Source organism: Zosterops lateralis (genome assembly GCF_965231275.1).
Source record: "Zosterops lateralis genome assembly, chromosome: 7".
Classification (NCBI taxonomy): Eukaryota; Metazoa; Chordata; class Aves; order Passeriformes; family Zosteropidae; genus Zosterops; species Zosterops lateralis.
The window spans coordinates 20,683,066-20,697,072 of NC_139767.1; positions in this window are offsets into that span (position 1 = coordinate 20,683,066).

Consider the following 14,007-nt stretch of genomic DNA (forward strand, 5'->3'; position numbering starts at 1 on the left):
CATCTCCATCTAAACAGAAGCCACTCATTCACCAATTAGTTTTAATTGTTTAAACCTATTTATTAGCTGTGGCTTGCAAATCAGTCTAGTATTTGTCTGTAATAAATCTTATACATAATTTTTGTTACCTTTATTAAATTAGTTTAGAAAAAGACAAAACAATTTATGGCTTACATCAATGTTCCTGTTTGATTAGAAAAATAATGATTTTTATTACTGTTCTGGTATCTCAGAGTACTATTCTAGTACTCACACTGTAATGCATTCCATTTCTAATTTCAACTTTGTAGCTGAAATCATCGAAGATAGGACATACCCCATTACTTGAATATACTTGCAAGCTTTCAGAGGTTAAACACTTATGGTCTATGCATAATCAATGTGTATGGTAGTGCAATTAATGTTAACTTTAATGAAATGCATGAATATTTAAAACTTAATGAATCTGACTTTACAGCACGCTTTACAGCCTGGCTCACATATGTGAACAGTATTGACTGTTGGCCTCTGGATGTCAGCAGTGTATCACGAAATTCCTGTAATCAGCCGCTGTTTTCATGCTTCCTCCCAGAAATATCTGTGACTTGTGGTCTCTGCACACCTCCAGAACACCCAGTGCTTTTTCCTCTTATAAATTATTCACTTACTCTGTACCAATTAGTTCTACCAGTTGCTAGGTTTGTTATCAAGTTAAGCTTCAAGACAAGAACCTGAACTCAATGAGTGATTAAAAATTTATTAGCAGAGATGATTAAATATGCAGATAGTCTGTGAAGCTTGTTCTTGAAACCATTATATTACCTTTTTAATACTAATGATTTGTATAATTAATTTTATAAAAGCCTGAAAGTCTTTTAAAAAAATTCAGAGTAGGACATAAAAGGGAAGAGATTAAATGTAGAGGAGGCAGTGAACCTGAGCATTAAAACAGCTCATTCACATGTATAGGCAATAAAGTGATTTCCTTACAGGAACAGTTTGTGGTTTTTCTTCCCCTCTGCTAAGTTGATTATTTTATTAATCTTTAAAGCAATTTGGGAAAACTCTTATCAACTAGTGAGTTGTATTTTCAAAATAGAACTTGATGTGATTAACACTGATAATACAGATGATTCCCCGAAACTTCACAATTAAAACTCTGTCAAGCTGCAGTTCCTACAACATTTAAGCACATGCTGGATTTAGGCACGTGAGGAGCCCCAGGGCTTCCGTGGGAAGGAAGGCAGAGGTGCACTGATGCCTCAGGATGCCACCAGGCCAGGTCTCTGAGGGAAGGGTGGTACTCTGGCTGCCTTGTGAGGGGTGGGAGGTGAGCAGGGCCCCTCACAGCTGTGCCCCTGGCAGCAGCCAGACCTGCCTGGGGAGTGGGCAGGGGCTCCCCGGAGCCTGCTGTGAGGGGGAGCAGCCTGGTGGGAGAACCTGCAGGGCTGGCCCGGGAGATGGGCCTGTCCTCTTTTCCATGGGGGAAAGAAAACAAATGGTTTTGCTTCCCCTTAAGGGAGTAGCTGGAGCAGAAGTCAGTCCTGGGGCCACGCCTCTTGCCTTCCATGTTCCTGAGAGAAGCGAGCCCTCAAGGCAGCAGCTATGGCTGATGGCAGCCAAGGGTGCTGACATGGCACAGCTTCCAGCATCTGCTGGTGCGTGCAGTGGGGTGTGAGTTGGTTTGTAACACCTCTGGGAGAGGTTTCAGGTAATCATGAGACCTGGCCACACACTGGGAGCTGGAGTGTGCTGGGGGCGTGAGGGAGGCTAAGGGTGGGCTGTGGGCTGTCATCCCAGCAGGGCAGGCAGCACAACTCAGCACTTTGCAGCAGGGAGAGCCCAGGTTCTCTGTTCTCTCCCTCTTCTTCCAGCTCTGCCTGGTGCAGTGCCACCAAAGGCCATAGCTGATGGCCCCAGGCACACCACAGCAGTGAGTTGCTGCAGATGAGGCTTGAAGGAAGGTGAGGGCATGCCCCAGCTCCTCCTGGAGGACATGGACAAGGGGGGTGTGAGCAGCCCAGCAGTTTCCCCTCAGGTGAAGATGGAAACTGTCAGAGTTAATGAGTTGCCCTCAATAAATGTGTGTGATTGGGGCTTATGTAGTAGGTGTGTGCTGGGTTGAGGCCGGTATGAAGAGTGAGTAAAATTGTTTATTTTTTTTAAGGCTGAGGCTTTGAGGTGGGAAGGGAAAAATAATGAGTGGCATCTGTTGTGTTGCCCCTTTTTGTTTTTCTCTTCTTTTTATGAAGTAGGGTGCCATAATTCTCAAGTGCTAAGCTCTGCATAGCTGTATTTAGGCCTCAGTTCCATGAAGGTCAGTTTGTGTTTCTAGCCCTGGCTGTAGAAGGCAGCAGAACTGTAGGGCAGCCTTTACTAGAGTGAGACCCAACAACAGTGTTTGCATTACTGTTCCCAATACTTGCATGGCTAGGAGCTCACTGGGGGAGATAAGCCTAAGTTAAAATTATTGTTCTTTAGGTAAAATAGAAGGTGTCTCTTTGATGGTAAGGAATTAAGCCTGTGACCTAGGAACTTCCTTTGCAGAAGGCAGTCTTGGGAAGCCTTTCTTCAGTGCTCCCAGAGATGCATTGTACTTGGATGTCCTTGCTCTGAGCTAACTCAAAACACCACTTTTGACAAAGATGCTTCAGCTTCCCCTTCTACTATCACTTGCTTGGGGACAGGGAAGGAGCAGATGAAAAAGCATTGGCTAGAGCAAGAATGTTGATAGAAAAATGTTGAGAGCACATTGACCGAGGTGCTTCCTGCTTTTCTCCTTGTGGCTGAAGCTGAACAAAGAATGAGTGCTTAGTCTCCCATTCCTGAATATGGTATAGAATGCTGTGTTGCTATGTGAGGTCATAAGTTTAGACTGGTTTTTAATGTCAGTGAAAACTTTCTAAAATGAAAAAAGTGCTTAAACTGAGAAAAATGAAATATATAATTTCAAATCCCTTTACAATGTGAGAGAATGCAGGTGAGAGAAAATACACATGAAGCTTTCAGGGGTTTTTTGTTTAGAATTTTTGTTGTTGTTGTTGTTTGGTTTTTGTTTTATTTTTTGTTAATTTGTAGCTTGATGTGGTAATTTTTTCACAAAAAAATGTTCTGCTAAACAGAGTGAAACTTTGCAATATTCAAATCTGCAGCCCATGCTTAATGTTTAAGTTCTGGGATATAACTCATGGAAAAATATCTTCTGATGATGGATGTGAGGTCAACTATGCAAACTAAAATATTTTTTCCCCAGTTATATGGTATAGGGCTGTGGTGCTCAGACCATATGCATAGCTAGTTATTTTTAGGCATTTAAGGAGAATGTAAAGGAGGTGATATGTGTAGGAGGGTGGAAGGGTACTGAGAGAATTTTAAGAGATGCTAACACTTGGAGCAACAATAGATATGCTATTGGAGTGATTTTTCTTAACCTGTACATATCACGTCTGGAAGGGTTTTCTTCTGTACTAAACAATTAATGAAGTCCTCATTTTTTAAATGATGCATGTACTTCTTTGTGTGCTGTGCATAATGCTATGGATTTCTGTATGCTTACGATAATGTGTGTAAGTGTTGGCAGGATCAGAGTCAAAGATGTCAAAAATAACTTGGAGGGCTTGTGGAAATTTACAAAGTGTAATAAGGTGATACTTCAATTGGTGCTGAAGTGGAAATTGTAGCTGATATTATATTTAATGATGGACTGTGGTCACTGGGTTCACTGTGACTGAAAAATATCCATCTCTATTTTTGAAGTAAATGAAAAGCAGTATATGAAGTTGAACTAAAAATTAAGAATGTTTTGTCTTTTACATTGATATTGCTCTTCATGCTTATTTTCCTGCATTGTGTGTGCATAAGAAAAAAGAAACACTCAAAAAACCCATCCAAAGCTCCCTCATGCTGGTCCCGAGCTTTCCATAAGGAAAAAATTTGCAGTAGGGATCTATATTTGAAGTGGCCTTGGCCTTGTGACAGTGTAAGATGTATGACACTTTTAAAGAAAAAGTTCTTCATTCCTCATCACTATAGAGTTAGGAACTAAAAACCATTAAAGGAATGATCTAATTGTTTCTGTTTCTTTGCTAGAAATAAAACCAATATGCTGATTCAGAGTACCAGCAGTACAGGTGGTGCTTAAAAGGGCTTTCCAATGGAAAAGATGTACAGCTGAATTGTATTACCCCTTGGTAAAGATAATGGCAGTTGGCAACAAATTCTAGATTGTTCTGTGGTGAAATGAAATGCTTTTTTTTCTGCAGGAATGTGTGCTCCACTTCTACTTCCACTTGTAATAAGGCCATATCACTCAGCATGGATTTAGAAACACAGGGAAGAATGAATATGCTTTTGCCATCGCATTTATTCAAGGACTTGCAATAATGTTCACTGTTGATGTTCTTCTCAGCTTTTGATTTATGTTTCCTTATGTATATAGTTCTTTCTAATTATATTTTTATTAGCTGCAGAAATTAATTTCTCAAGTATTTTTTGTCATTTATCTTCCTAGGTATTTTCCCATAGAAAAGAGGTTTCTAAGTTCTCTGAACAATTTTTTGATGTAATCTGGAGGTTACATTGGTTCTGTATCTACAGTTGCTGAATCTAGTGCTGAAAGCATGATATTTAATGAATTAAAACACATGTACTATTCAGGATGTTGTAATAGAAGGAGAAATGTGTATTTGATCTAATACAGACTCTTCACAAATAAATATGATGATGGAGAAATTCTGCTATGTTAGATCATACAGACAGAAAAAGAAAATCAGTCTTGAGGTAACTGACCATCTTTATCATGGAGTGGTTTTCCATTATGGTATGTCAGATCAGTTGTGGGGAGTACAAGAGAAGAAAAACTAAACAAATAGGGATCTCCCAAAGAAAAGAACAGGGATGATGGATCTGGAGGAAAGAAGCTCCAAGTAAGAGCTAGAGAACGATGGCTATTTAGCCAAGTGATCTGTAGCAGTTTGAACCCTAAAGAACAGAAAAGTGAATGAGAAGATGAAATGGAATACATTAGAAAAGAACAACTACTTCATCTGCTTGGGGTGGGGGAGGAGTTTTAATCTGTTTAACCCATAATTGAGACATTCTTGCAGGGATGTGTATAAATCTGAAAATCCTCACTGGCTCGGTCAGTGACTTGTGGAGTCTCATGGAGCAATTCTGAGTTAGTGGAACACTGGTATTTTTACTGGATAAGTCACAGTCATCACTTGGCAGCCTGATGTTGTAGGGGAGGTTTTGTTCTGAGGGGGTTCTATGGATTATCTGAATCTAAGCATTTTATGCCCTGCCTAACACGAACAGTAGAGACTGGAGACAGGTGGAAAGATGATGAGACAGAAGTGAGGTGTACATATCGTATGGGTTGCAGTTGTGAGGCCTGAGCAAAGATGAAGAGGCTAGTAAGAAGTCTTATTTCTATTTACTAATTTGGCATCTTTTGGTGTGATGCTATGTAATTGTAATTAAAATGCAGTTGTCTTGTGACTCTATTCTGGCGTAGTTTCTGGCTGATGATATGGATCTACACTTGTTAGGAGTTAGCTTTGACAATTGTTACTTGAAAGTTTTATTGGAAGCTGACTTTGAAGTGTTGAAGTATTTGAATGTGCTGTGAAGTTTACTTTTAAACTTTGCTGTGGTATCTCTGCTGAAGAGTAGCTTAGATATTTAAAAAAAAGTAGAAAGGTGGAAACCACATATGTAAGCATGTTAACTTTTTATTAAAAGAAATCATTCCAGGAGACCTCATTAAGCCAGGACGATATTCTAAAAGTGAATATACATGTTGACAGCTACACCCATAAATTTGAAAACTGCAAACATGTTCAGCATAAAAGCCATTTTTGAAAAAAGCTGTTGCTCTGCCCTTGTACTAATTTAAGAATTGTTCATTCATTCTGATTTTTATAGTTTCTTTTCACATATATAACTGGGACAGTTAAAAGTGCTTTATAGAATCGTTCATGATGTCACAAACTTCATAATGCAGATGATTATTTTTAAAAATGCACACTTTATATATAGGCTCAAAGTATCAAATCAACTCAATAATTTCAATTTTTTTTCTTTTTTAAACAAACAAAATGACTGTTCATAAACTATACCTCTGTACAGTATTCTTGCAAAGAATTTCTGTTTCCCAGGAATCATGATCTGAGTTTAAATTGCTTGGCTCTAGCAGAAGGTTTGGTGAAGAGATTCTCTTGTTCTATTCCTACTCTGTTTGGACATATAATAGTCTTCACAGACCAGCACAAGATCATCTCAGACCACCTCTTCTTTTGGTGCTTTTCTGCCAGAGGACATTCAAGGTATACCCATACTTAAGATGATTTCATTAAAGTAGGGACTTCATATCAGTGTTGTTTGCAGAAGTGTAATTGGTACAAAGGGAGAAGAGTATTCTGCCTTTTGGATGGAGATTCTGAGGCAAAATAAACAATCAGTCCTGACCTCAGGTTTGTTTTCTCACTGGTGTGGGAGGAAGGAGGAGGAACGAATCACTTTTCTGCTCTGTGTGGGTGGAACCAAGATGGAATTTAGAAGATAGAATAATTTTAAATGAAGATAAGTAATGAGATATCCCACCACAAAGAGCACAAGAAGATGGCATAAAGTCATCAGGTGATGGAGAGAATCTGAGCGAAGGACAAGACCATGGGTTGAAATGGTTCTTGGGCATTAAGAAACACAAAGTATATTCTTGTTTGGTTGGTTTTGGGTTTTTTGAGGGGAGGTGGGTCCTTTTTTTTGAGTAGGTAGGTATTTTTGTGGTTACTTATCATATCTACAATGTGTGTGTACAATCTAATTACTTATGTGTTGTCATATTTAGCAAATAGCTTCCAGATTCTACATGATAATACTTTGTTTGGGAAGGAATTGCTATTCATGCTTAAATGTATGTTACTTTAGATCTTCTGACAAATGGCCAGGGCTATGTTGTTTTCTTTACTACTTGAATTAAAATATTTTTCATGGAAAATATGCTTTTCTGAATTTCCTTCTGGGCAGTGATGTAATAAGGAACAGGAGAGCTGGAGAAAGGGTGACAAAATAATTTGATGACCTTTGAGCTTAATCACTACCTTGTCAACAGAAGCAGTACTTATGAGAGAGATTTTGTTACACTGACTGACCTGTCCTAGTGTAGTTGTTCTAAACTTTTGATAGGTGGATAGAATGTTTACATTAAAAGACAGAGGTAGTACTGTCCCCAAGGATTCACATTAATACATGCAGGTTTGTATATTGACAAGACTCCAGTTCAGACTTTGTCTTCACGGCCAAAAAAAACAGTTTTGCTACAGAAAGGCTGCCAGGTATGTTGCACAGCAGAAAATAAATCTGCACGTAGTAAAGGAAATCATAAAACCTACAGAGTTCCTGGACATACTGACACAGAATCTTTCTAATGAAGTTAATTGCAGACATAGTTGTGCTGTTTCTTGCCTCCTCTAATCTAACTGAATGCAGGCTCTTCAAATAGGCTTTTATTAGTGAATATTAGTGGAAACCATCTGGCAAAGGAGAATCTGTGCAAAGCACTTCTTTATCTCTAATTAGTCTCAAACAGATTTTCATCTCTCATTATACTATATGTTATTTGTGGGTAGTGGGAAGAGGAATAAGAGTAAATTGATTATCTCAATCAAGTGTGTCAGCAGCAGTTCTCAGTGAGTCCCAGCATAATACTACTTTCCTGTGCATTGAATTAGACTGCTGCCCCAATTTTATTATTTGTAACACATTCTGGAATCTTTGATATGAACAGGGCAGGGAAACAACCCTCAATCTGAGTGGGTTGCAGGGTTTTTTTTGTTTTGTTTTGTTTTGTTTTTGTTTTCTCTGGTGTTGAGTAACCAAAAGTTAAAACCAAAACTTATGCATCCAAATTACAATGTCCAAAGGAGAGCCATGAAGATGGGTGAAGGATCTGGAGGGGAAGCCTTTATAAGGAGCAGCTGAAGTCAACTTGGAGAGGGGGAAACCTCGTTGGAGTCTTCAGCATCCTCATGAGGGGAGATGGAAGGACAAGTAGTGTGACTCTTGTGACCAGTGACAGGACCTGAGGGAATGGCATGAACCTGTGTCAGGGGAGATTTAGGCTGGATGTCAGGAAACCGTTCTTCACCCAGGGGTCAGTTGGGCACTGGAACAGGCTCCCCAAGGAACTGGTCACAGCACCAAACCTGGCAGTTCAAGAAGTATTTGGACAAGGCTTGTGGGCACATGAGGTGACTTGGGAAGTGTTCTGTGCAGGGCTAAGAACTTGATGATCCTGATGGATCCCTTCCAACTTAGCTTATTCTGTGATATTATGCATAGGAGATTCTTTATGTAGTAGAAACCCAAGAAAAAGTGAGACTTCAAAGAGTAGGAGCTTTTGGACATTGCCCTCAGCTGACACTTCCTAACTCATATAATGCTTACACTGGACTTCTGATGGGAAATCTTGAGTGTTACTGCCCAAGTTTTGGAACTTGGGGTAGAGGCAATGACAGATCTAGACAAGGGCAGCTAACAGGTTAGGAAAAACAGTAGTGGCAGAGAAAGGTCTAGAGTGATTCTGTATGAGGATAAACAGCACTGGCACTGAAGAAGGGAAATAAACAACTATAGCCTACAGCCAGTAACACATTAGTCTGACCTAAACATTTCTGCATTGCCTGGTGTTTGTGCTGGAAAAACACCTTTAGAAGGAAGAACAATAAGGGCTCATAATGTTGAGTAGATGAATGTGGAATAAATTACAATTTTTACAGTGATTACAATTTTTTGTGGGAAATTTTCATTTTTCCTTTGCCAACCAAAGAAGACCAGAGTTTTCTGTAAAGGTAATAGAGAGTAGGAGTGTATGAAACTGTGAAACAGAGTACCAAGGAAGTAGGTGCCTGCACTAAGGTGTCTTCCACTTAGAAACTGAGATATCTGCCAGTTCATTTACTGCGGATCTTGGTGATAAATGGAAACTAATCGTGCTAGTGTGGTACACTGAGGTGAGAGAAGGAGGTGTTCTTTCAGTTGTTTGCTTTTCACTGAGCATTAACTAGGCTATTTTTAAGACGGCAGACTCAAAAATAATTCTATGAACAGGTTCAGGTGTTAGACTCTTGGTACCCAATAAGACATACTGTGAACATACTAACAGAGCACAGTAGTGTACCAAATGTATCAGTGTGCCATTTGTACATTTAATGGCATTTAGCTGTGACTATCATGTGCAGATTTTTTATTATTATAATGCAAAGCATGATATGTCTTTGAGCAAGCATTCATATTCTTCTTGTCTTCTTGCCGTGTAGTTATCAGTCAAATAAGTAAACAGTGAGTTTTATATAGGCCAACATATCTTTAGGTCATGCATTATACTTAGACGAATATCTTTTCATGTAATGGTTTGTACGCTTGGTTTTGTTGTTGTTAGAGGGGTTTTTTGTAGGTTTATTTTTTTGTGTGTGTGTGTGTGTGTTTTGTTTTGGGGTTTTTTATTGTTTGGCTTTGATTTGGGATTTTTTTGTGCAACACAAGCTGCCCTCATGAGGAAGAAGAAAATAGATGGAGCTGGGGAACTGAGCAAATATGACCATATGGCAGCATATCCTAGCGTATTCTTCCAGATTCTGCTGTGGAAATAATACCAGTAAAACTTCTATGTTATAAAATAGGTTCTATATCTAGGCCCGTTTTCTTAAGGATAGTTTAAAAAACAAAGACCTTGTAGTATTAAGTTCATATCTAGTCAAAACTACCTAGATGTGTACAGTTCCTTGTTAAACCTAATTTTCCAGTTATGTTACTTTAATTTTTCAATACTTTGTCTTGAAAGTATTGAGCCTACAACTGGAGGTGCAGGCCCATGCTGATGAGTTAAAGGGTGTTATTTCCTTTGGGTCAAAGGATAATTTGGATGTATTCTCTCTCCTCCTGTGAAGCCTTCTGCCCCAAACTTCTGCATCTAGAAAACTGTTAATGATTGTCAGAGGTGAAAATGCAAGCTGACTAGTTCTGCAGGAGAGATGGAGAAAGCACAATGGAGCACTGAAGAGATGAGGTTAAGCAAATTGAAAAGAGGAATACCCTTTGCCCTTAGGAACAGCTACCTTGAGGCTAAGAGTTTCTCCTCACCTCATCCCCAAAACGCTGGCTCTCCTTTTGTAACCAGTCTGTCATTAGAGACTTTCTTTTAGTGGGCTGCATCTTGTCTGTTCTTAAGTAGTTATTACTGGAGTATGACCTATTGGCAGCTATTTGGTCCCATTTATACTCTTGACTTCCACCTCCTCTCAGGCAAAGAGTTGCAGTTCTCATTATGTGGAGAAAGTTCTTTGTGCCTGTTTAAACATGCTTCTTGATATGTTTACCAGATGTTTATAAGCAACAAGTAGTGAGCAGGTAATGTGCTTTACTTCAGCAGTTGTTACTTTATAGATATGGATGAAACTCTGCTGGGAAAGACACCAGTTGAAGAGTTGAACTGTCTCCCTTTTGAATGTTTTCTGTATTCCTGTTGGCTCTTTAATGAGCTAATCAGAGCTGCACTTAGAAGAGAGGGTTTGTGAGAAAAGTCATGTAAATTTTTTGTTGTTGTTAGTTTTTTTCCCTTGGTGTTTTTTTCTTCAGTTTTTAATACTGTTTATTTTTTCTGACTTCTGAGAATTGAACTGGTGTTTTTGTCACGGTAGTATCTAACTGCTGACCAGTCACTGAATATGCATGCCTCAAGGTTATTCTTCCCCATTACTTTGAATTTAATAAAACTTATTTATCTCTCATTTAAAAATAAAAAAATAGTTACTGCGGAAGTAGATTATGGGTATACAAAAGTGAGAAGATATCATCCTGCCTGATGTGTTGTCCAGTGTCATCCTTGGTGTTGTCTGATATAACTTGAATATTTTAGAAGAGAGGATGTAAAATTGGGGTTGTCGGTGTTCAGAAAAAGTCCAGTGAGGCAGCAAAAACTGTTGGATACCAAGGAAAAGAGAAAATAAATACGATTTTTTTGAGCCAACTGGCTGGGCTGGCTTTCTAAGTCAAGATAGGTACTGATCCTGTAAAGAAAGGCTGACAAATCTAGGACTCTAATGAAGTGAGTGGATGAATGAAGCTGCATGAACTTTGTCCAGAAGGAAAGTGGAGAAAGAGATGGCTTGATTACAGAGAAGTTTGAAAGTAGAAACTTTTTTTTTCTAATTTGGTTCGTTGAATCATTTGTGTACACTTTTACAAATGACCAGTAAATTAAACTTCTGAAAATTGCCATTTGTAACTATTCCAAACTGCCAGTTTGAATGGTCTGTGAAGATATCTTTCCATCCACACCACTTCCCCTGCCACTTTCAGTTAAGATTGGATCCTGATGGATAGCATCATTTTGTCACATTGTGGCACTTTATAAATAACATAATGCAGTAATGTACAGTGCACTGACAATTGCAGTTTTAGTAGCTATTGGGAATGCTAAAAATGAACATTTTCCATAATCTAGATCGTTTACTTTGGCGGCTAGGCTTTCTGCACATCTCCAGTATGTATTCCCATAAGATATTAAAAAAGATGTATATGTTTTTATTACATTGTGTATACACTTTGGTAGGTGTAAAATAAGTTTACATTTTAAATGCATTTGTGCTACTATCAGAGTAAAGCAAAACAAAATAAATTGATGCCAGGGGAAATGTCAGGCATGCAACACAGATTTGTTAAATAAACATTACTGTGTGGCATTAGCTAATGTTATTACTTTGTTTCCCTAGTGACTCTTTTTTTGATTATCAGCATTTCTAAAGACTGCACATTTCATACACACTAAGAACAGACTACAAGGATTCTACTTACATGAAAAGAGCCTTGCAAAATCACAGAATATGATGGCATTTTTTTTTATTTACAGCTCTGCTAAAAGCATAGGAGTTTTTTAGTAATTTTTGTTGTGGAACGGATCATGTGCAGAAATTTAATTACTGAACTTTTTGAAACTCTATGGAAACTGTATATAGGAAAACTTACAAAACAAAATAGAATTTCAGGGATGTAAATGAGAGTAAAAAGTACGTCATGCTCTTTCTGAACAGCTTTCAGATTAGAAAGCAAGGTAAGTGTTTATTTAGAATTTATTTAAAGCACTGTGCAAAGGATAGCACGGATAGGCGTGTAACTGTGGAAGGTGATTTCATAACTTTCACTTGGCCTTTTACGTGTAAATTCTGCCTATTCACAGAAGAGGGCTGTTGAAGCCAATATGCTGTGTAGATAGTGCTCATAAATAGTGTAAATTTAGGAAATCTTGTGAAGAATTCTGTGTATGGGAAATCCCTCCTCCTTTAGCCAGTTCACATCCAACACCAGAGACTGGAGTACCTGCAGTTCCGCTGCACAACTTATTCAAGCTGGATTTATTAGCAACAATTCACAGTAATACCACATAGGGGTTGGCCTGTTTATGTATTTGCTGTTGCAATATTAGATTGCGTATATGTATGTATGTTTATCTGAAGAGTACAAGGCTTATTTTCAGGGTTTGCATAATAGGCATATTTCAAGCAAATCTGATGCAGAGAAGTGGCCTGGATAAAAAAGAATATCAAATCTGAATGTTCTTACCATCTGTTCTGTTTATTTCATATACCCTGTTGCTGGTCTTAATCCAAGCCCAAATAATCTTGTATCCATACTACAGCTGAAGTCAGCTGGCCTGTCTTTTGGCTGTTGGTAGAGAAGAGGCAAGACAACTGGTCTTGACATGTTGTCTAAGGCATCTAGAGGGGAAAATTTGCATTGATATTACCTTTCCCAGGAAGAGAACTTAATTTTAACTCAAACCAGTAGTCTTGCATGCCTATTTTCAGGCATAAATGCTTTATTTCCTCCCTTGTTAAATGTTGACTTTGGATGCAGGACTTGAAGTTATATTAAGTGTGCCGATGATGCTAAATTAGGAGGAGCTGTTGACTCCCTCAAGGGTAGAGAGGTCCTGCCAAGAAATCTTGACAAATTGGAGAGATGGGTAACCACCAGTCTGTAGGAAGTTTAACAGGTGTGAGTGCTGGATTCTGCGATGCTGGACCTGGGTTGGGGTAACAGAGGTTGGACAGCAGCCCCATGGAATGGGACCTGGGGATCCTGGTCAGTGGCAACTGGGATATGAGTCAGCAGTGCTTTGGCAGCCAAAAGGGCCAGCCCTGTCCTGGGGTGCATCAAGTACTGCATCGTCAGCTGAGCGAGGGAGAGGACTGTCCTGCTCTGCTCTGGTGTGGCCTCACCTTGAATAGTGTGCGCAGTTCTGGGTGCCACAGTGTAAGAACAATATAAATCTATTAGAGGGTGCCCAAAAGAGGGCTATGAGGATGATGAATGGTCTCAAGGGGAAGCTGTATGAGAAGAAGTTGAAGTCACTTGGTATTTCAGCTTGGACAGGGGAGACTTCATTGCAGTCTTTAGCAACCTCACAAGGGCAAGTGTGGGAGCAGGGGCTGGTCTCTTCCTGGTAACCAACACTAGGACCCAAGGGAATGGCCTGAAGTTGTGTCAGGGGAGGTTAAGGTTGGATATTAGAAAAAGGTTCTCCACACAGAGGGTGGTTGAACACTGGAATAGGCTCCCCAGGGAAGTGGTCACAGCACCAAGCCTGACAGCTCTTAGTTATATGGTGTGATTTTTGGGGATGTGCAGAACTGGAAGTTGAACTTGATGATGGTTGTTGGTCTCTTCTAACTCAGAATATTCTATGACTCAGAGTATTCTATGACTTGCAACCTAAATGTTATTTGAGTATAATTTATTGGTTTTGATTATTTAAGTAGGGAAGAAGAGGAAAATTATATGTGAGGAAAAATATTGACTTCTCTCTTGATCAAACCATTAGGTATAGCCTACAACAGGAATCTTCAGTTGATTTAATGGAGCAGCTTGTGGAAATGGGAAAGAGAAATAACTGAGATTCCTATTATTCTCTGTTGATGAACAAGAATATAGAAGCAGGAGTTTGTGGGTTTTTTTGGATTGTATTTT